Source organism: Canis lupus, chromosome 20, assembly GCF_003254725.2.
Source record: "Canis lupus dingo isolate Sandy chromosome 20, ASM325472v2, whole genome shotgun sequence".
Lineage (NCBI taxonomy): Eukaryota > Metazoa > Chordata > Mammalia > Carnivora > Canidae > Canis > Canis lupus.
The window spans coordinates 31,821,446-31,844,238 of NC_064262.1; the positions used below are offsets into that span (position 1 = coordinate 31,821,446).

The following is a 22,793-nucleotide window of genomic DNA, read 5'->3' on the forward strand; positions in this document are numbered from 1 at the left end:
AGACCTGAACAACAAACTAGATCTGACATATACAGAGTACTTTACCCAACAAAAACAGATTATACATTCTTTTCAAGTGCATACAGGATATTTTCCAGCATTGACCATATCTTAGGCTACAAATTAGAACTCAATAGGTTCAAAGATATAGAGATCGTACAAAGTATCTTCTCTGACAGCAACAAGATGAAGTTAGAAATCGATAACAGAATAAAATTAGGAAAATAACAAATTTATGGATATTAACATACTCTTAAAACAACCTATGAATTAAAGAGCTCAAATGGGAAATTAGAAAATCCTTAGAAATGATAAAAACCACATCATAATATACCAAAACATATAGGATGCAGCAAAAGCAATGCTAAGGGAGAAATGCATAGCTGTAAATCTTACATTAAAAAAATTAGAAAGGTCTCAATAAACAGCCTAACTTTACAAAGAAATTAGGGGAAAAAAGAACAAGCTAAATCCAAACTAACAGAAGGAAGTAAATAACAAAGGTTGAGTCAGAGATAAAGTAGAGAACAGAAAAACAATGGAGAAAATCTGTGAAAACAAAAGTTTGTTCTTTGAAAAGATTGGCTAAATTGACAAGCCCTTAGCTAAATTGACAAAGAATAAAGAGAAAAGATTCTGTTAAAATCAGAAAAGGAAGTGAGGACATTATTACTTATTCTACAGAGATAAAAAAGATTTTAAGACTACTATGAAAAATTGTACACCAATAAATTGGATAACATATGAAATGGACAAATCCCTAGAAACACAAAACATACAAAACTGAATTACAAAGAAACAGGAATTAGAATACATCTATAATTAGTAAAGGGAATAAATCGGTAATATATAAAAAAATCTCCAAGCAAAAAAAAAAAAAAAAAAAAGGCGTGGAGTTTATGGATTCACTGATGAGATCTACAAGCATTTAAAGAACTAACATTAATTCTTCTCAAACTTTTCTACAAAATCGGAGAGGAAGGAACACTTCCTTACTCATTCTATAAAGTGAGCATTGCACTGATAACCAAGCCAGTCAAAGACACTACCAGAAAAGAAAAACACAGACCAATATTCTTTATGAATATTGATGCAAAAATCCTCAGCAGAATACTAGCAAATCTAAGTCAACAGTATATTAAAAGGATTATACACCATGCCCAAGTGGGATCTATTCCTGGAAGTGTTCAACATATGAAAATTGATCAATGTAATAAACCATATTAACATAATGAAGGAAAAAATACATGATCATTTCAATTAATGCAGGAAAAGAATTTGACAAAATTCAACACACTTTCATGATAAAAAAAAAAAACCCCAAAAAAACTAGGACTAGGAAGAGACTATCTTAACATAATAAAAGCCATATGTGAAAAACCTGCAGCAAACATCATACTCAGTGTGAAAAAAATGAAAGCTTTTCCTCTAAGAACAGGATCAAGGCAAAGATTCCCACTGAGGATTGCTGAAGATGCAAAGAAACACAAGAAAACTAAATTCTAGAAGTGATAAATCCATCCAGGAGAAGAGATCCACAGTTTCTTTACTCCCTAGCAAAATATCAAAAAGAAGATAAATCTGCTAAAGATAGAATGAAAAAGAAACTAGCTAAACTTTGAAAAAACTTTTAACAGCTCCTTGAAGATTGATGTGATAAATCTGATCTTGAGGAACACCAAGCAAGTTCCCCAACTTTCAATTCTTTCCCATAGGATTTCATTGAGTGTCAAAGCCTGGTCATAGGTCAGAAGAGGCAACAGAATCTTCACCAAATACAATGACCAACAGTGACTTACTGGAGCCTGAAGATAAAGATAGGAGAATGAAGAGAAGTCACTCTCAATCCTCACCAGCTGAAGGTAATGGATGCTGAAAGCTGAGGGCAGGGAAAAATACCAAAGGAAACCTCCAAAACATTATACTAAGTGAAGGAAACCAGACACAGTAGATCACATATTACAGTTAATCCTTGTACAACATGGATTTGAACTACACGGGTCCACTTACATGTGTGGTTTTTTTTCCAATAAATAGAGTACTATAAGTGTATTTTCTCTTCCTTATGATTTTAATAACATTTTCTTTTCTCTAGCTTGTGTTATTATAAGAAAACAGTATATAACACATATATCATAAAATATATGTTAACTATGTTACCAGTAAGACTTCTAGTCAACAGTAAGCTATCAATAGTTAAGTTTTGGGGGAGACAATAAAAATATATGGCTTTTTGACTGTGCAGGGAGTCAACACACCTAAACCCCATGTTGTTCAAGGATTAATTTTATAGGATTCCATTGATATGAATTATCCAGAATTGGTAAGTCCAAAGAGACAGCATATATATTGGTGGTTGCCAGAGGCCAGGCAAGGGTACTAATAGAGAGAAAATGCTTAATGGATAAGAGGTTTTATTTGAGAGCAATGGAAATATTTTGGAACTTGGTGGTGTTTGCACAACATTGTGTATGTAGTAAATGTCACCAAATTGTTCACTTTAAAATAGTTAATTTACAGATTGTGAATTTTATCTCAATAGATTTTTTAAATAAATAAATGCCTAAAAACATGTTTTTTTTTATTCCCAAAGCAATCCCTCCAAGTTACTCTGGAGCCTTAATAGTGTACTACAGCAATCCTACAGAGGTGATGAGGCAGCCAGGTGAAAGGGGTGCAAAAAATGGGGGGGCAGGACTGGAGAGCAAAGAGGGCTCCCAGTGACAATTAAAGCTGGCTTCTGGGATCTCTAGAATCTCATGAAACCCTGCTGAAGAACATGATTTGATCCCACCATCAAAACATTTGAAGCCAGTGACAACTGATATAACTAAACAAATATGGGACAAAGCCCCAATCCAGCTACACTACTGATCAGATTAATTTAGTCCTTCATACTGACAGCCTGAAAAAAGAAGCAGCATCACTTTTATGGTGGCAAATATTATTTATAATATCCTTTTACATACAATGCCTGGCAAAAAATTTTTTAAAATCATAAGATATCTGAAGAAGCAGGAAATATGTGACCCATAATCAGGAAAGAGAAAAAAGTAATAGAAGCAAATCTGGAGAGAGCTTATATATTTGTATTATCACAAAGAGGTATTAAAATAATTAAAATCAATACATTAAAGAAATCAGTATAAAAGTTGGGCAATAGGTATGAACAAATGAAGAATTTTGGAAAGAACCAAGTGGAATAGCTGCAGGGTGAGAATTAAATTGTATTTATGTAAGGATCTTAGAGTTTATCTTTAAATTATATTATCTATAGAGCAACCTCTAAAAATGTACAGAGGTATAGGCAAAAAGTCAGTAGAGGCAATAAAAAGAAATACTAAATATAGTGACTCACCCAAAAGACACAAGAAATAAGGCACAGAGAAATAAGGAACAGATAGGAAAAATAAAATCAAATAGCAAGATGACAGACTAAAATTCAACTACATGAATAATTACACTCACTTAAAGTGGATTAAGCATTCCATTGTGAAAGGAGAATATTGTCAGACTAGACTTTGCTGTTTGGAAGAAATATACTTTAAATATAAAATAAATAAAATGATACATATAAAATAATAAATATAAAAATCCAGGTAAGTTGGAAGCTAAGTTTATCATATATTCCCCATTATAAAAGTTATGAATTCAACTAAAAACTATTCAAATATGTAAAAAAAAACCTCAAAAATATTTCATTTAAAATCCATAGATTATAGTTTCATACCAGTAACTCAGAAAAAGCAAAGAATGTCCTGAGTTCTGCCCATTATGAGATGTAAAACTGAGAGAATAAAGACCATATTCTTTCCCTCAAAATTCCTCTGAAGTCCTTGCCATGAAAACAGAATACAGAACCAGAAGATCCATTCGCACTGACACTCAGGAAAACATTCTGAATTTCTATGATTTAACATATAAATGTAATATATGTGTGTATATATATATATGTGTGTGTATAAACATATTTACACACACATTTATACTTTCATACAAACACATGTGAGTATGTATAACCCGCTCCAAAAAATATTAAGTTATTAAACAGTATTAACCAGAACTAATGTTGACTCACAGGAAGTGCTCAGGCTTGACTGAGTAACAGATGACTTTTAAGACAAGACTCCAAGTAGGAAAAGACTCTTTCCACAAAAGGAGTGTTCAAGCCCTCCAATGGCCACACAGCAAAGAGGACATAACCCTCCAAGCATGCTGATCCTGCAGAGAGAGGCCAGTACCAAAAAATAACAACATAAATTTGGTGCTCAGGAAGGACATAGAGCTTCAGTGATCCATAGAACAATCTGCAGAGCACACCTGAGAGGAGCAAAGCTTTATATAGACATTAATTGATAAAATCTCAGGACATAATGGCCACACTTTGCATAAGGCCACAAACACATAACAGTATTCAGCTATAAGGGTTTGGAGGCAAGAAATGGACATCATAACATAGAACAGACCAATTGGAAAAAAAGAAGATAAATAGAATAGAATGCCTACACTGTAATACAACATTCATTTAGCCATAGTTCTTAGGATTATCACCAGTTACCTTAGTAAGGAAGAAATCATCAACAATATCAGAACCCACTTGTATTACTCAATTGTATATATTAATCACAGTGGGGATTCAAATGCATTCAACAAACAACAGTTATCATTAAAGAGAAATATCTGAATTGCATGGGCCCTAATTATTTCTTCTTGGGTATGTGACATATTATATATTATAAATACTTGGCCACACACATGGCGGTGGGGGGAAGAAATAAATCATAAGAACATAAACAACCATGCCCAAAAATATTTTAAGTCTTATGACAGAACTGATAAATGATAGAAAGAAAATGTGTAAGACACCAAAAAAGATGTGAAAACAAATTACATCATAATTCCTCAGATATTAAAATATTTACCTAAGTCATATATTACCTCTTTATATGTCAGGATTATACCTCTCAACTCTGAATTACATAAACTCATACCGTCCCTTCATATCTCTGTAGCATTGCTTTCAAATGGTTAATAGTCATCCAGAGAATAGGGAATAAAAATATCACCATTGAAGGACTTGGATTGAAAAGTCCACAGAGATGCATAAAGATGACACAGAGATCCATTTAATGAGACAGTGTAAAATAGTAGGTGGTCCCTCGCTCCTGAAATGCTTCACGGAACAGATCGTTTTGAAAGAAGAGGAAAAGGCTTTCATATAAACTAATCACAGGTATGAGAGAGAAAGAAAATACCTTTAGAAAAGATGTGAGAAGATAAAAAGCAAGAAACCAACCTTCCCAAGACAGAAGTCTGACTCAAATGTGAGCTGCTTTTCCCCAAACTGATTTGAACTTACTAATGTCTTGAATCTGAACACTGGCACTGGAAATTTCAGAGTTCATCAATTTTTAGCACTTGGGCTTGAGACCAGAATGGAACAAGAAAAGAAGTAGAGAAGGTATGCTTCTTATATATTTTCCCACCAATTAAAAATGAACCCAAAGTGAGGAACTATTTTTCTGAACCCAGAATCACTTGTACTGTTGGGGCCATTGTCTTCCATTTAGATCTCTCAAGACATTTACATACTCACCTTAGTAAGGTGAGAAGAAGCATACACACAATCCAAGAAGAACCTGTTTGAAATTTTGAAACCACATTAGTATTAAGGAAAGTTGGAACCGGTTAAGTTCATGCTAGTTTTTAAAACATTTTTGAAATGTTATCAGAATAATCATGCACTTAGAATCAGACAAAATGTATGTGGGAGGTTTTCACTTAAAAATCACTTTGTTTACTTTTTCATTTAAACATTATTTTTATTTTTAGTTGCTATTTTTTAGGAAAGTTATGCTTGAAATATAGTTTAAGGAGTCAACACTACAAGGGCTTTATTTATGAAAAACAGCAATTCCCTGACCTGCTTTCTCCTTCTTCCCCTTCCAAAGACAAACTTTGCTCATCTTTCAGGTTATTAATTGTTTTAGAATTTGTTTCCACATCTCTAAATAATATGTTCACATTATTTTTATTCTTTTATTTTTGACTTCCCATTACAGAATGTGTGGATCTATCACCTTTTTTTCACCTACTCCTACCACACACACTTACACCCTTGGCCACTTCCTCACCACCAATACAGGTATGCCAAGAAGATATTATGACTATGTAAATATCATCCAAAGATGTGCTATGAAATGAACTATATTGCTTTTCTGCACATCTTTTTGCTTTCTCTAGAGTTAATAGTTATTATTATTTAATCATTGACTTAATGTTTTATATATGTATCACTAATTCAAGCCCTTACTTGATGTCAGTTTTATAAATCTCCTCTCAAGACAGACACATCAGATTCCTATCAGTTTCCTTCCCCTGATCTCTTGGAACCTTGTGACCTGCTACAATCATACTGGTGTTCCCCTCTGCCTGATATACCACACTCATTCTGATGGACCTTCACCATCATTCTGGGGACTTGTTTTCCCTCTCAACTCTAGTGCATCTTGTCTGATATTCCTTTTCTTCTTCTTTCTTGGTTTCCCCCATTGGGCCTTTAAAGTACTACAGCTTCCTAAGAAAGTATACAGTATAGTAGCTTCTGAAGAAATAGTGTATGAGGTAACACTCTGAAATTTTGTATATTTACAACCACCTTTCTTTTGCCACCATACCTGACTGATATTTCCTCTACTACAATGAAGCATTGGAAATATTTTCTTTCACATTTTCAGAGGTGTTGACTCAGTGCCTTCTAACTACCAGAACTAGTAATTGTCCTAATTTGGGGTCCTTTGTATTTGACTGTTTTTTTTCTGGACATCCTTAGGAGCTTCCCTTTGCAAAGTGATCAAATGAAAATAGCATCTTCACAGGAACAAAAAGATCAGTAGAAAGAAATTGATAATTAAGAAATAATATCCTATTACAAATAAGAGTAAAACATGGCAAAATACAATTTTTAACTTAATAAGTAGCAATAGTTTATTTAGAGAAAAATATTTGGCACAACTGGCTATTCATATGGAAGGAAATAATGCCTCTATCTTGCATTCCTAAAAAATAAATTCCAGATAGAAAAGATTTGAATATAAAATATAAAGAAACAAAAATCTTAGAAGAAAATTCAGGAGACTAACATATGATATACAGGAGTAGGAGCATCTGGGTGACTCTGTCAGTTAAGCATTGAACTTTTGATTTTGGCTCAGGTCATGATCTCATAGTCATGAGGTCGAGCCCCGTGATGGGCTAGGTTCTGTGGGGAGTCTGCTTGGGATTCTATCTCCCTCTCCCTCTGCCCCTTCCCCTGCTCACTCGATATAATTAAATAAAACCTTTAAAAAATATATATAGGAGCAGAGGAGACTTTCTTAACCAAGGGTGGAAACTTAATGTTAACTAATAGGAAAGTTAGACATATTTACCTGTATACAAATTTTAAATATTTGGATGGCAAAGATATCTTAAAGCAAATAGGCAAATGATAGGCCTAATGAAAACAGACAAAAGATATTTTAAATAAAGTAAATATACAGATGATCTTTTTTTGAGATTTTATTTATTTGAGAGAGAGAACATAAACAGCGTAAATGGCAGAGGGAGAGGGAGACAGAGAATCTCAAGTGGACTGCACTAGGTGCAGAGTCTGATGTAGGGCTTCACCTCATGATCCTGAGATCATAACCTGAGCCTAACCCAAAAGTTGGAGGTTTAACCAACTGAGCCACCTGGGCACCCAAATAGACAAATGATCTTACAAGTTGACAAGAGACAAACAACCAAATAGAAAATATACGAAAGAAATGAAACAGCAGTCAGATGCCAAGACTCCCTCTTCTACCCTGGGAAACATAGGAAGTTGATTTTTTATTTTTTGGAAAGGGTAAAAAGGCATGGGATAGTGTACCATAGTGAAAAGGAAACAACTCACTGAATGTATGCGTACTATATATTAAAACCTCCAACCTCTCCCCCATTGAGTTACCAGAAAATTGGTAACTAGGACTTCACTTTCCAGGTAGAAGACTGAAAGGGTGTCCTCTGAAGAATTTGAGCAGATCAAGAGGAAAGACCTAAGGATATTGACATTATAATTTCCCAAAACTGAATGGTCCAACTTGATCATCCTGCAATGCAGCTTGCAGAAATCATTAGCCGTCCAGAAAAGGAAAATCAAAGTAACAACGTGCATGGAAACAGACTTTCCAGAACACAAGCAACTGGAAGCAAAAATCCTATTTAGAGACACCTGGTCTGTGACTATGTCCTTGCTACAGATGAGAATGTGACCTGTTAACACTATTTGATTCAAGATGAAGGACAGCATAATGCTGTACATAATCCACATTCCCTCAAATGCAAGTACAAGTTCTTCTGGAAAAGTGATGTCAGCTTTGAGCAATAGAGACAAATCATATAGCAAAAATGTGCCCTAGTCTGCAAGACCCCAATTATGCATAGATTGGGAGCTAGCAGCCATGAACAAACATTGCCGAGATGTGTGTGGCCATCTTACTTCCTATATTCTCGATTTAGATGGGGAACCCATTAGGTGTATGTGTGCATGTGTGTGTTCCTGCCAATCTATAATGGGAATTATGCAAATTGGGTAAAGAGTGGGACTAGGATCCACATCACTACAACCAGACTTCCCAAGGGGTACCTGGAATTTGATGTCCTGGATGTAAATGGACTAGTCTAAGGCAGGAGACCACTGACTCACTGAGGAAAGTGTGACATAGGTGGGTTTTTGAACAATGACATCTATCAAGAATTACTCAGGCTTGTTGGAGTTGGATAATAAATTTTTTATTAGTCCAAGCAAGGCCTTTCTCTTGTTTATTAATTTATTCCCTTTTATCCCAATCTCATTCTCATAAGTAACCATTTCTGATATAAACTACACATGTATTATTATAAAAATGTACATTGTTACTTTTTAAATACATATTTTAAATTCACATAAATTACATTCTGTTTCTAATCTGTTTACTCAGGACTATATTTTTAAGATCAATTCACATAAGCTATGTGTATGACTGCCCTATAGGTGCGCATAATGAATGTCTATCCTATTTTACCTACTTATCTATTTTATTTGTATATTTAAATATATATTAATATGCAAACTAGTCTATTCCTAAGGTAAAAAGGAGTGATAGTCATTCAAAGGCTATAAAGAATTGGAGTTCATGGGATCCCTGGGTGGCGCAGCGGTTTGGTGCCTGCCTTTGGCCCAGGGCACGATCCTGGAGACCCAGGATCGAATCCCACGTCGGGCTCCCGGTGCATGGAGCCTGCTTCTCCCTCTGCCTGTGTCTCTGCCTCTCTCTGTCTCTCTCTGTGTGACTATCATAAATAAATAAAAAAAAAAAAAAAAAAAAAGAATTGGAGTTCAACACTTATGGCCCAGAGAGACAAGGTAATGAGAACAGGGCTCAGAAAAATAATGGGATTAATAAAAGTAAATATATAATATTATTCCCATTGCTGTACTTTTTATCTCCACAACTTATTTTTTTAATAACTGGAAGTCTATAACTCTTCATTCCCTTCATCTATTTTGCCCATCCCCCACCCACCTCCCCTCTGGCAACCACCACTTTGTTCTCTATATTTAACAGTTTGTTTTGTTTTTTTGTTTTTTAAAAAGAGGTTTCTTTTGTTTGTTTGTTTGTTTGTTTAGATTCCACATATAACAGGAGCACTGAGTAATGCATAGAATTGTTGAATCACTATGTAGTACACCTGATACTAATAAACATTGTGTGTCATTATACTTCAATAACAAATAAAAATAAAGTTTTTAAAAGATAAATATAGATAAAAACCCCCAAAGGGTTGTACTGGACTTAAATCCCCCCATTATTGCTATTATCTACTAATAGCCTGAGAGTTTATTTGTCTCCTTTCTTTGAAATACTCAGGTCGCAGAACATTTTTTTAGTTAACAAACATTGGTTTTTAGCTTTAGATTTACACAAAATTTGAGGAGAAAAGAGTTCTCACTATAGCCTTTCTCCACAAGTCTCCTTCTCCATAGTTTCCCCTCTTGCTAACATCTTGCATTAGTGCAGTACATTTCTACAACTGATGAGCCAGTATTAATATATTATTAACTGCAACACATAGTTTACCTTAGAGTTTATTTCTTGTGTTGTACATTCTATGGCTTTTGATATGGGACACCTGGGTGGCTCAGCAGCTTAGGGCCTGCCTTCAGCTCAGAGCATGAACCTGGGGTCCTGGGATTGAGTCTCACATTGGGCTCCCTGTGTGGAGCCTGCTTCTCCCTCTGCCTGTGTCTCTGCCTCTCTCTCTCTCTGTGTCTCTCATGAATAAATAAAGAAAATCCTTTAAAAAATGTATAATGACATGTATCCACCATTACAGTACCATACAGAATAGTTTCATGACCCTAAAACACTCTATTCCACATATTCATCCCTTTCTTCCCCCCCCACTCCTGAACCACTGGCAACTACTGATCTTTTTGCTATATCTGTAGTTTTGTCTTTTGGCCCATAACTTTATTTCTTTAGTATTCCCCTTGAAAAGAAGTTGGCCTTATTTTCCTTTTTAGGCAGTTTGTGTTGCGGTAATGCATGGCATAGGGGACAACTGAGACCTTCACACTAAATTCCTGAACGTTACAGCTGAGAGACAGAAAGAAATAAAATGAAACTATAAATTTGAGAGTAACATAGAAATTTAAAAGCACAGTTTGGTAAGACAATATATATCATGGAAAATCAAAGCTAGAGAATAAAGAGAAAACTGTAGCTCAAAATGGTAGAAAAAGTTTACATGAACTATCTATTAATGATCATTTTAAGTAATATTTAATAAATGGTAAATTGAGCATAGCAACATAAATTCATTAATATTGAAAAAAAAGTAAATGTTTTATCATCAAAGCCCTATAGGCCTTTGTCATCATTCTCTAGACCCTTAATTATATGAAACAGTATAATATGTAGTCCTAGTGCCCAAATTTAATTTCTAGAAGCTGAAATTAAAGGTGGGGCTGGCACATTTAGATGAAAGACAGTAAGAATACTTTCAAAACTTTCTGGTGATGTTGACAAGGAGCTAGCTTAAAAGGGCTCTTATTGGCCAAAATGTGAGGAATGTGGACATGAATCAAAAAGAAACTATTTATAACTGTAGAATGAAATTATTTGAGTCTGTGAAAGGCCATAAATATATGATGATGTTCAAAGGGGATAAATATTAGAAACTATAGTAGATAAATTTACCAGGTACAGCTTATAAAATTGTAAACCTACATTGTTCATCAAGAAGAGGCAGCATGTAGACTGCTAGGGTAAGTTATTTTGAAATGATGTTTTAAATTGTATAAGGACAGCTGGGATAGAGAGAAAATTTTCTATTTCTTTTCTCAGATGAGGCAGGACTCTACCATGGATGGACATCATTACCAGCATCTATGCAACCCATTAAGATACTTGGGGCCAGGGGAAAATCATGCCAAGATACGTTATACTGATCCTACCCATTGTGTCCATCAACTACCAACAGCATTCTGGATTCTTGAGTAACTACATGGGGAACTAATAATGTACATGAATATGTGTGAGAGCGATCATTTCCTGCCAATCCATAGTCCCCCTGAAATGCTGCATGCTAGGATATCACTTTACCACCAAACAGTTTAGGAGAGACACATGTTATCAGTGATTTTTATCTATATAGCTGGACTTAATATGAGTTTCACTCTTTTATTTACAAAAATAATATTAGAAAAAAAGAGGTTTTATTTTGAAAATGTAAAAGATTAAACTTACCATAAATTTCTTTGGGGATCCCTGGGTGGCGCAGCGGTTTGGCGCCTGCCTTTGGCCCGGGGCGTGATCCTGGAGACCTGGGATCGAATCCCACGTCGGGCTCCCGGTGCATGGAGCCTGCTTCTCCCTCTGCCTATGTCTCTGCTTCTCTCTCTCTGTGTGTGACTATCATAAATAAATAAAAAATAAAAAAAATTTTCTTTGAATGCAACAATAAAAAAATTTGTTGTTTAGGGACGCCTGGGTGGCTCAGAGGTTAAGCGCGTCTGCCTTCAGCTCAGGGCATGATCCTGGAATGTGGGGATGAGTCCCACACTCCGTGTGAGGAGCCTGCTTCTTCCTCTGCCTGTATCTCTGCCTCTCTCTGTGTCTCTCATGAATAAATAAAATCTAAAAAAAAAAAAAAAAAAAAAAAAGAATTTGTTGTTTAAGAGCTGCAGAATTCTGTCCTGACATTTCCAAACAGAAGTGCTAAACTGCTGAAGTTATACAAACAAGTATCAGTGCAAAAGGGAAGATTCTGTACCCTGGCTCCAACAATGTGTAAACTTGAGACATGTTTTAGCTCTCTTGAATTTGAGTTTCTTCATATATAAAATGGAGAAAATACTATCTACTTCATGAGTGTTGTAAGAATGGAAGATAACCCTGTGATGACATGTCACATATACATGTCTTATAAGCATAAATATTATAATTTTTCATTCATAAAATATTTCACAGTAGTAAGAAAGGAGGAATATGAATACATAGCTGCATTTGCTTGAATTTTTATAAAGAGACCCTAGGAGGATAAATATGCAGGAAATAAGTATAGTTTCTTCTCCTGGGGAGAAGTGGAGAAACAGGGAAGGTGGGAAAGGGTAGAAGTGAGACTTTCCACTATGCCTCTTTACATTGTTTTGATTAGTTTTAAAATAAAAATTAAATCAGCTTCACAATAAATTTAAAAATTTCTCTTCCAAACTCTATCCACCAGGCCTAAATATTTTGCATGATACTTAGTCATCTCTCATGTTTCTGAGAATAAATTACTCATAGATTCATTTCCACATCCCTGCCTTCAGGAACAGGAATTCGTGATCCTCTATGATTGCCAATTAGCACTGCAAAACAAAAATGGTTCAGCCTGTTTGTGTCAGATTTCCAACTTCCCAGGAAAAGTCTGTTCTGTGTTCTTCTACAACAATGGCAGCCATCAGAAAAATCATAGATAGGTTGATTTTAGGTAACCACATAATTTGTTACTGTTTCAGATTCTCCCTTTTTTTAATGAATTCCAAGGAAAATATATTTGGCCAACTGGATTTCTTTGGAATACCTGATATCCTAGCCCAGAGATCAGCCAAAACAAACAATAGTTGACTATAGCATCTAATATTAATTTCCATCTCTGCTAATACCAATTATTCTACTGCCTATTAGAAGAAATTCTAATGTTGAAAATAAAAAGTTCAGAGTAGAATATGAGATTATAATGCTTCAATGCATTACAGTAGGAAGGCTATTAATTTTTTTTGCAGATGATTTTTTTCTCCTGGGTGGGCAGAGGACAGAATGTAGCTGAGAGTGCTTTTAGTTTGTATTCAGTCTTGGTGTTAAAACTTTCTCTCTGCTCAAGGAATCTAGAGAGATAATTACTACTTATAATAAATTCTTTATATTCAAAATTTGACATATTACAAGGTTTGCTAATGACAATGTTTATGCAGACCCCAAATCCTTCTGATTCCTTTTCACTCTTGGGGGAAAAGTTTCTTTAAAAAGATTTGAGAATCTGGTTGAACTGCATAACTCTGCTTATTTTTCAGCTCAGATAATTCAGGAAATGAAAATGTAAGCTATTCATGCCTAAAATGAAGATGTACTATAATTGGAGATCCAGAAAAAGCATTAACCTAGTTTAAAACACATGTCCTTTATTAGGGAGGAGCAAGAATTTTAACAACATAATTTAAAGTTATGTTTTCAATATTTTTGGCTACATTTAAAAAATGCTGGTACCAAATTTTGATGATCTTTTGACAATGCAGAGAAGGAAGAAGAGACTAAACCATCTCAGGGGTTTTTCTATTAGACATTTAATTCTAGCTATAATGTCCTGCCTGGTAGTGGGACAAAATGTAGCCTGACTGAAGTGACAGGTCTAAGCTCTAAAGAATCAATCCTGAAATGTAAGCTTTTTATTTCCAGTTGAACTTAATTAAAATGAAAGAAATATATGGCATAGAAATTGTTTTCATATATGTAAGCACACCAGTCTTCCCCAGTAAGAGAAGGCAAGCTTTTACTTCCAGTGCACTATCTCCCTTAGGTTAGAGGAATAGAATCCCAATTGACGTTTCAGCTGGAATGTTGAACAAGAATTCATTAACCTCGAGTATGTAGTACCTGAAAAAAGACACTATCCAAATGGATTTTTTCATTTCCTAACTTTCCACTTGGATGCAAATGGCTTCCAAATGTATAGTTCTCACTCAAATTTTTGCTTTTGGTGAGAGTCATTTGTACATTTATCTGAACCCCAAGCCCATGATCTTACCCCATTTCAGAGCATTGTACAGTTTTTTCCACCTGCTTTTCTGGATCAGCACATGTCAGCTTCTGTATCATTCAGGTTTCAACTCAAAGACCGGCCTTCCTTTCACAGCTTCTTCCCTTATATTATCTTCATATGGCACTTTCAGGGTTTGAAATTCTTATTTATGTATTTATTTATATATTGATTTCTGTTTCTTTCCAGCTAGAATCTTAGTTCATCAAGGCTAGAACATCTGTCTTGTTTACCTCTTACCTGGTCCATTACAAACAAATTATTGTAAACTACTTAACAGAAATATAGTGCTCTATTCTCAGAAATGCTATGGATATAGTAGGTAACCAAAAGTTATTCATTCTCAATAAATTCTACCACTTTGCTCAGATGTGACCAAACAAAACAAATCACTTATATCCAGTTTAAAACCAAAAGAAATACTTACTAAATACCAATTTCTTAGGTCTAAATTCAGTGTTTAAGAAAGTCAAAAATTAAAAAAAAAAGAAAGCCAAAAATTCAAATAATTTTTTCAAACTATATGACCTTATTTTGCTGAGTAATGTGAAATATGAATTTATGTGCATAATAAATTATGCAAGTAAGTCATATTATCAAAGTTTGACACCATACTAGAATAAGGTTATGGGGAGGGGTGTATTTTAATTCCCTTAGAGTACTAATATGTACATTTATAATGTAACTATTATTGGGGTACATGGCTGGCTCAGTCAGTGGGGCATTCATCTCTTGATCTTGGGGTCATGAGTTTGAGCCCCATACTGGGTGTAGAAATTGCTTAAATAAATAACAAATCTTTAAAAAAATAATAGCATAACTATTATTACTAATCTTAAAATTAAATTTCAGAAAACATTAATATATCTTTAAGAAGATTCTTGTACTGGATAGCTTGGGTGGCTCAGTTGACTAAGCATCTACCACTTGGTTTCAGCTCAGGTCATAATCTCAGGGTCTTGAGATCAAGTCCCAGGACAGGCTCCACACTCAATGTGGAGTCTGCTTCAAATTCTCTCTCTCCCTCTGCCCTTCACCCCTATGTTTGTACACGCTCTCTCTCTTTCTCTCAAATAAATAAATAAAACCTTAAAAAAAAGAACACTGTTGTACCAAAAATGTGTCTTCAAGATAAGAAACATGAGGGGGCACCTGGGTGGCCGTCAGGTTAGTGAGCAATTCTTTTTTTTTTTTTTTAATTGGAGTTCAATTTGCCAACATATAGCATAACATCCAGTGCTCATCCCATCAAGTGCCCCTCTCAGTGCCCATCACCCAGTCACCCCCACCCCCCACCCACCTCCCTTTCCACCACCCCTTGTTCATTTCCCAGAGTTAGGAGTCTCTCATGTTCTGTCTCCTTCTCTGATATTTCCCTTAGCGAGCAATTCTTGATTTGGGTTCAGGTCTTGATCTCAGAGATTGTGATATCCAGCCTTTTGTCAGGTCTCAAGCTCAGTGGGGGGTCTGCTTGAGATTCTCTCCCTCTCTCCTGTCTCTCTCTCTCTCTCAAATAAATAAACAAAATCTTTTTTTTTAAAAGATAAGAAACATGAGTTTGTTATATTGTCAGGAAAAATGACAGAGAACATAACTAACGGAAACACAGAAGAACCTAACTAAAAATGTTTAATTCATTTTTAGCTATTTAGTTGTATTAGGTATATAAGTCTACTAGCCATTAAGTATATTAGGTATAAAATAGATAGTTGGTAGGTAAACAGCAGTTTAAAATAAACAATTATACATGGTTAAACTTAGACATACTGAAGATTTCCTAAATGTCAAATTCTGTAATGGCAATTGGTGCATCCTGTTGTTTAAAGCTCCCAAGGAGTCTCTGAGGGTTATCCCTATCTTACAATTGAAAAAGCATAAGCTTAGAAAAACTAACCTCTCCAAGGTTACAGAGTTAGGCAATACTACAGCAAGAATTCAAACCTGAGTCTTTCCATCTCCACAGCCCATTCTGTTTCAAAGTCAACCTACACTCTATATAAACATGTGCTTTTTTAAATTAACAACATCTTTGCCTAAAAGTTCCAACTTTCACTTCTGGCTGGATCTCCAAGGTTGGATGCTTAAAACTTAGCATTATAATTAATCCTTTTTATGTTACCATTAACAAATAAAATAGGAAAAGGGAAGTGCCTCTTGAGATATATTAGGACAGTAACCAAGCCATTTCTCAGGCCAGTATTTATGTTCCAATGAAGCCAGGGCAAGCTTTGTTTTCAACTTTAAAATGTTTTTTTTTTTCTATTAATTTGGAGGATGCATGGAAAGCAAGTGTACAGGCTAAGTTAAATTGTGAAAAGCAAGATACAATGAGAAATAATGTACTTGGATTCAGATGAATCATTCAAGCTTTGGGACTAATGTACAGCAAATTGAGCTCAGTCCAGAGAAAATGTAGATAAAATGAGTTTAGGAGCAAATAATGGGATGTGGAAATACATTTTAAATGGAACAATGCTTCAGTTTAATAGTTAAGAAACTATTTTAAGAACCAAGGCAGAAAATTTCTCATAAAATTTACTAGTCTATACAACAGGCATAGCAGAACAAACTGATATGGTAGATAAGGTGATGGTTATGTTGCTAGAGGCTTAGAAGTCAAATAAAAAAGTGATATTGACAATTTTTTGATATGGTGAAGGGGATTTCAAATGTCATTCAGTAGGGATTTTCCTACCTTCCCACAAACATTTTCAAACATTATCAGAAGATTAAGTGTTCTCAAAGGCATGAGTGAGTAAGACAAGACAACTCTGAATCTTGACTCTACTTTTATTAGCTTTATCATAGAAGGAAGACATCAACTTCTCTAAGCTTCCTGATCAACTAAAATAGAGTTAATAGTAACCACCTCACAGACTACTTAGGAATAAGTAAGATGGTATATGTAAGAGGAGTTTGTGATCTGTAAAACACGATAAAAATGAACATTTAAAATGTTAATAATAATAATAGAAATTAAAATAAAATGAAAGGTGATATCCTTTAGGAAGTGTTATGATCTTACTTATAGAAAATTAAAATATCTGTTTATAAATGCATGAAGAAGAAAGATAATATTAGAACCATAACTAGTGACTTGCAAGGCTGTCCATGAAGTGAAAAAAGCAAATTGCATATAGCATGATTTTATTTCAATAACAAGCAATAAATTTGCTTATATGCTTGGATATTTTTGTATGAAGAAGGGGAAAATTGTGGAATGGGTCATTTCAGGCTGTCAGGGGAGTGAAGGAGTTGTTCAACTCTTTCATATAATACACACACATACACACATGCACACATACATATGTAACTATATTGTTTGCTTTCTTAACTGCAAGTCCATATTATATTTGTAACCTGAGACAAAGGGGACTTTTAAAAATAATACTGATAATATGAACCCTTGAAGGCAATATTAATAACACAAAAAAATTTACCAAAGTGTGCAGCAGTGTCCAGATTTATAGGATCATATACCTTATTAGCAGTTGTTCTAGCTGATTATTTAACATGCTTCAAGTCACCTTTGAACTGTCAATCCAAACTACAAAGTGGGGCAGCTTCAAAGTTCAAGGAAATCACCCCTGTAACATCAAAGTAAAGGGTATACCATGAGATCTGAACCTAGCCTGAGGGCCCAGGGGTTTTGGGGCATCTGAAATTCTGATGGAGTGGGTAAAAGGGGTAGAAGACGGAGGTTTGTTAAGGGCCTCAATGCATGTCATGAAGTTCTTTAAATTTGGGAGCATGTAGGCCACTAAGAGCTCCATCTACCTAGATAACACAGAGGAGTCATTGTATGTATTGATATGCTTAGTTTCAAGCAAGGTGTATTTTCCACCTACAGTGAGTAGGGGGAAAGTAGTGGCCATGTTTTCTATTTCTTTTTTAACTCATTTAGAAAAGACTGAAAACATAGAAACTCTAAAAAGGAATGTTGACTGGATATACAAAATAAGCAATTTATGTTTAAGGGCTCCAAGTCCATTAAATCCTAATGAGAATCAAGAAATTTAAGGGATGCCTGGATGGCTCAGTTGGTTAACTGTCTGCCTTTGGCTCAGGTCATGATCTTGGGGTCCTAGGATAGAACCCTATGTTTTTCTCCCTGCTCAGCAAGGAGTCTGCTTCTCCCTCTCTCTGTGCCCCTCCCCGTTTGTGCTCTCTCAAATAAAATCTTTTAAAAAAATAATTTTAAAGAAATGCATGGTACTCTGCTTCTCTTTTATAATCCTCTTTTGTTGTTATTTTTATGAAAGTCTGGTTCTGTGGAGACAAATTATAATGTTTGCCAGAGCAGATGTTTATGTGACAAATCAGAGAAGGCATTGGAGATGTTTAAGAAGGGAAGTGAAAATCTTTGTGAGCAAGGCAGTATTTATTATTCTTTGGTGACTTCTCCAAAGTGTTCATAAGTTTTCCCCAGGTGTTTGGAGCCATTCTCTAGACCTTGCCCTTGCTCAGAGAAGGAGACCTTCCACAGAGGGAACATTTACTCAATTTTTATAAGTAAAGACTAAAATGTTGTGATTTCATTAAAAATGTTTTCATTTCTTCCAGAAACACTTCTTTGAACTTAGGGACCTCTTTGTTCTCACCAAGGAATCCTAAGGTACTTTACTTTACTGGCAATTTGAGAATGGAACCTAGTTTGGGCCCTCGGTTTTTCCAGCTGACCCTGTCACATCTTCAAAACAGTATTCCAAACCACAGAGGTACAGCTTTGAAAAAAGCCAAAGGCTTTGAAACTGATATTCTTCTATCTAAATTGAGAGATGAGCTGGTACAGAGAGGAGAGCTCTTCTAATCTATTTAAACAAATGATACAGAAGGGAAGAAGTGTTAAGCAAATGAGGGTTTCTCCTTGTGAAGTGAATTGCTCCAGCTGTGCAACAGGACGGGCTCCACATGAAAAGCTCTAGCCCCTCCATAGAAAGACATGAACCCAGCAATGGTCCTTTGAACATGAAATGTTGTCTGTAGGCTGTGCAGAATAGATTGGACTCTGTTCTAGCAATATTTACTGGGCCTCGCAGGCCTGGGCTCCTTAGGATGAAGACCCAGCTTGTGAACACTTGAACAAACACATTTAAAGCCAGTCTTTACTTTGTCTTCAAGGTGTAAGAATAGCACCAGTAATTCACAGTATTATATTCAGAAATCCTAACTGTTACATGAAAGGAAAGTCTGAAGGGGAGAAATTCTCCTAAAGTGGGCAAAGAAAAGAGAAAAAGGTGGTGGAGTAGATGCGGAGTCACTGAGTTGAAGAATTCTGAACCTAACTAGATTTCTCAGTACATCTGGTACTGGAAATGCTGGCTCCCCATGGTTTTCTGCTCCTTGTTCCTGATGAGATATGAAGGAAGATTAGCATCTCCTCATAGACTTAGGGGCAGAGAAAAAAAGAAGTTCTAACAGAGAGAAAGTTGGAGGCAAACAAAAATTTTAATAAAAATTAAAATATGGGCCTGTATTCTATTTAAAGTGTGGTCATCATTTTATTGGTTTGTTTTATAAAAGTCTGCTAAGAAAATGAGATATAAAGCTTTCTGAAACTCAAAGAATAAGGCTTTTATAGAAAATCCAAGGAGCTTTAGAAAAGCTTAAGATTTGTCAAAAGATCATAAAATGCAACTAGATGAGTTTGGAGAGGTAACAAGTTCAAATATTGAAGCAGTAATGAGCTTGAGAGCATGCCAGGAGATGAAAGAGATTTTTTGGCACTTTGGGGGAAAAAACAACTTTTTTTTGGTACATAATATGTAGCACCTTTTTATATAGTTTACAAAAGAAAAAGTCCTTCAGTTCCTAAAGTAAAGCTTGATATAAAGCCTAGTTGGCTGTCTCTTTGAAAAGTAACAATTATATTAAGAGAAGTGGGTACAAATTCTTAACCATGATATAACTTTAAAATGCCATTTTTGGGGAAAAAAATCTAGAGAATTAGACTTTCATGAATGCATATTTAGATGAGCAATTTTTATTTTGCAGAAGTTAGTTTGAATGCAGCAAGATGTGAAGGTTCAAACAGTGTCACCAACACATTTTTCAGTGATGGATCAAACTTAGAAAACCTGAAGCTTGGATCCAGCTCAGTCTCTGGTTTGTCTCTTACATGAGAATGAGTAACTCAGAACTCCACTCCAAGTCTGCACTGAGAGAGCTCCTGGAGAGTTGGATAGAGCGTGGAAGCTTAAGTTGTAGTTACTTTTGCTGTCAAGTTAACAATGCTGTTATCAGCACAACTGCAATTTTAAGTGGCCCTTTCAAAAGGACTAACAAACAGCAACTCCTAAGAATAAATGTTTTCTTCCCATCTACTGAGCAAAACCATGTGTCATTGTTGGATTAATTTCTTTTACATACATTACAAAAAAACTTAGAAAAACAAGTGTCCAAGCCATTTTTCCTTTTTTTCTTTTTTAAAAAATATTTTACTTATTTAAAGAGAGAGTGGCAGAGTGCTTGCAAGCAGAGGGAGAAGGAGAGAAAGAATCCCTAGCAGACTCTGCCTTCAGCAACGAGCCCTATGTGGGGCTTTACCCCACAACCCTGAGATCATAACATGAGCCAAAACCAAGAGTCGGAGGCTTAACCGACTGGGCCACCCCATCACCCCAACCAGGACATTTTTATTGAATGTACAGATAACTTGGTTATCTTTGCCTCACTAAATTTCTTTGCTGGGTTGAAACTTTGATTACCTTGTGTGAACCCTGGGAGCATTTTTTAGTAAAGACATGCTTTTGTTGAAGTGGTTGTGAGTTTACCATGGAATAAGTTGACTTCAAAGAACTCTGGCAGATCATCTGTGACAGACTCAAGTTCTCTCTCCCCTGCGTCCTTTCCTTCCTTCTTAGCCTCCCTCTTGGTGGAGAGAGGTTTTGTTCTGGGTTTGTTTGTTTGTTTGTTTGTTTGACATAGTGACATCAAAGTTGTGCTACGAGGGTTGTACTATTAACACCAGAGAGGCTGGTTTTATATAACAGATTCCATTCCAAGAAAGTTGAAAAGTTTAAGCCAAAATCCCATGGAGGGCTGTGAGGTGCCACCAACTCTGATTCCTCATCACCTTTACAATAGATCCAAGAATAGGGATCCCTGGGTGGCGCAGCGGTTTGTCGCCTGCTTTTGGCCCAGGGCGCGATCCTGGAGACCCGGGATCGAATCCCACATCGGGCTCCCAGTGCATGGAGCCTGCTTCTCCCTCTGCCTGTGTCTCTGCGCCTCTCTCTCTCTCTGTGACTATCATAAAAAAAAAAAAAAAAAAAAAAAAAATAGATCCAAGAATAATGGCTTCCCCAGCTTTGACCACTGGGGAGAGTAGAGGAGTAAAACGGGGATAACTAGGGGGAAAGGGACCTACAGTTGACTCAGGCTAAAACAGCATATTGAGAACAGTAAACAACAACAACAAAATGTTTTGCATCATACTCTGGAGAGTTGCTTGCAGTCAGCTACTAGTAAGGTTATATTTTTTCTGGCAATGGACTGTACATGCATGCCTCCTCAGACATTACAGAGTATAATAGAGGATAACATGCACATTGTGAAATAAACTGCTAAGTGTTCAGAAAATAAAATCTATTTTATACATGGCAGTATTCTTGCTTTATTGCAATGTGGACTTTTGAGGATTATTTAAATTAACAGTGACAGCAAGATGGCTTCAGCCCTTTCTTACCTCTAAAGGATACTGGGCCCCCAACTGTCTATTTATTAAGAATCAGCTTAAGTGGATAAGACAAAATGACAGAAGTAGTAATCAAAGTTAGAAAGCCAAATGAAGTCAGCTATCAGACACTGATTTTCATTGTTCTTATGTACTGTAGCAAACCTTGTGTAGAGATAGAGACTTTATGAAGCATTTATGTGACTTAAGATTGCTTTTATGCAGACTACATTATGACTGTATTGTGTATTATGCTGTGTTAGCTTCTCTTCCAGCATGATTCATAAAATCAGGAGAGAGTGGGCTCCTCCGAATTCTAATTATTTTAACTATTTCAATCATATGCGAAAGACAGGGGAAATCACATACAGTGATTCTCTTATTATTTGATCCTCAAAACAAGCACAGGTATTTGCTCTATCCCAGTAAGTGGTCAGCAATGCAAGGAACTTGAGCAATCATTCTTTCATCCTCCTGACCTGGCGCAGTCATCTTGAGTGATACCGAGATCAAAGCAACTTTGTGACCCACAGGATGTTATGGCTCAGCTGAATAGGCTGCTCCTGCAGACTCTAGTCATAGCATTTTACACTGTGTTTCATCAGGGTATCTTTTCCTTCAGGTTTTAGGTAAAATGCCACTTCCTCAAAAAGGCACTCCTGATCTGGGGAAGGCTTCCAAACACTCATCCCTTTCCCATTATTGTCTCTTACTGTACCCTATTTTTATCATACTTCTAACATATTGTAAT

General features: G+C 35.7%; 1 long non-coding RNA gene across 5 annotated transcripts in view; it reads right to left on the reverse strand.

Moving 5' to 3' along the window:
- LOC118351566 (uncharacterized) overlaps nucleotides 1-22,793 on the reverse strand; it is a 169,505-nt gene that overhangs the window by 61,709 nt on the left and 85,003 nt on the right. For 3 of the 5 annotated variants that reach the window (XR_007404149.1, XR_007404150.1, XR_007404152.1), the window contains exons 3-4: nucleotides 11,814-11,978; nucleotides 5,597-5,639 (exon numbers count right to left, since the gene is read on the reverse strand). This is a non-coding gene — a long non-coding RNA (uncharacterized LOC118351566). The remainder of the gene's footprint in view (nucleotides 1-5,596; nucleotides 5,640-11,813; nucleotides 11,979-22,793) is intronic. The other 2 variants (XR_007404151.1, XR_007404153.1) reach the window with 1 other exon arrangement.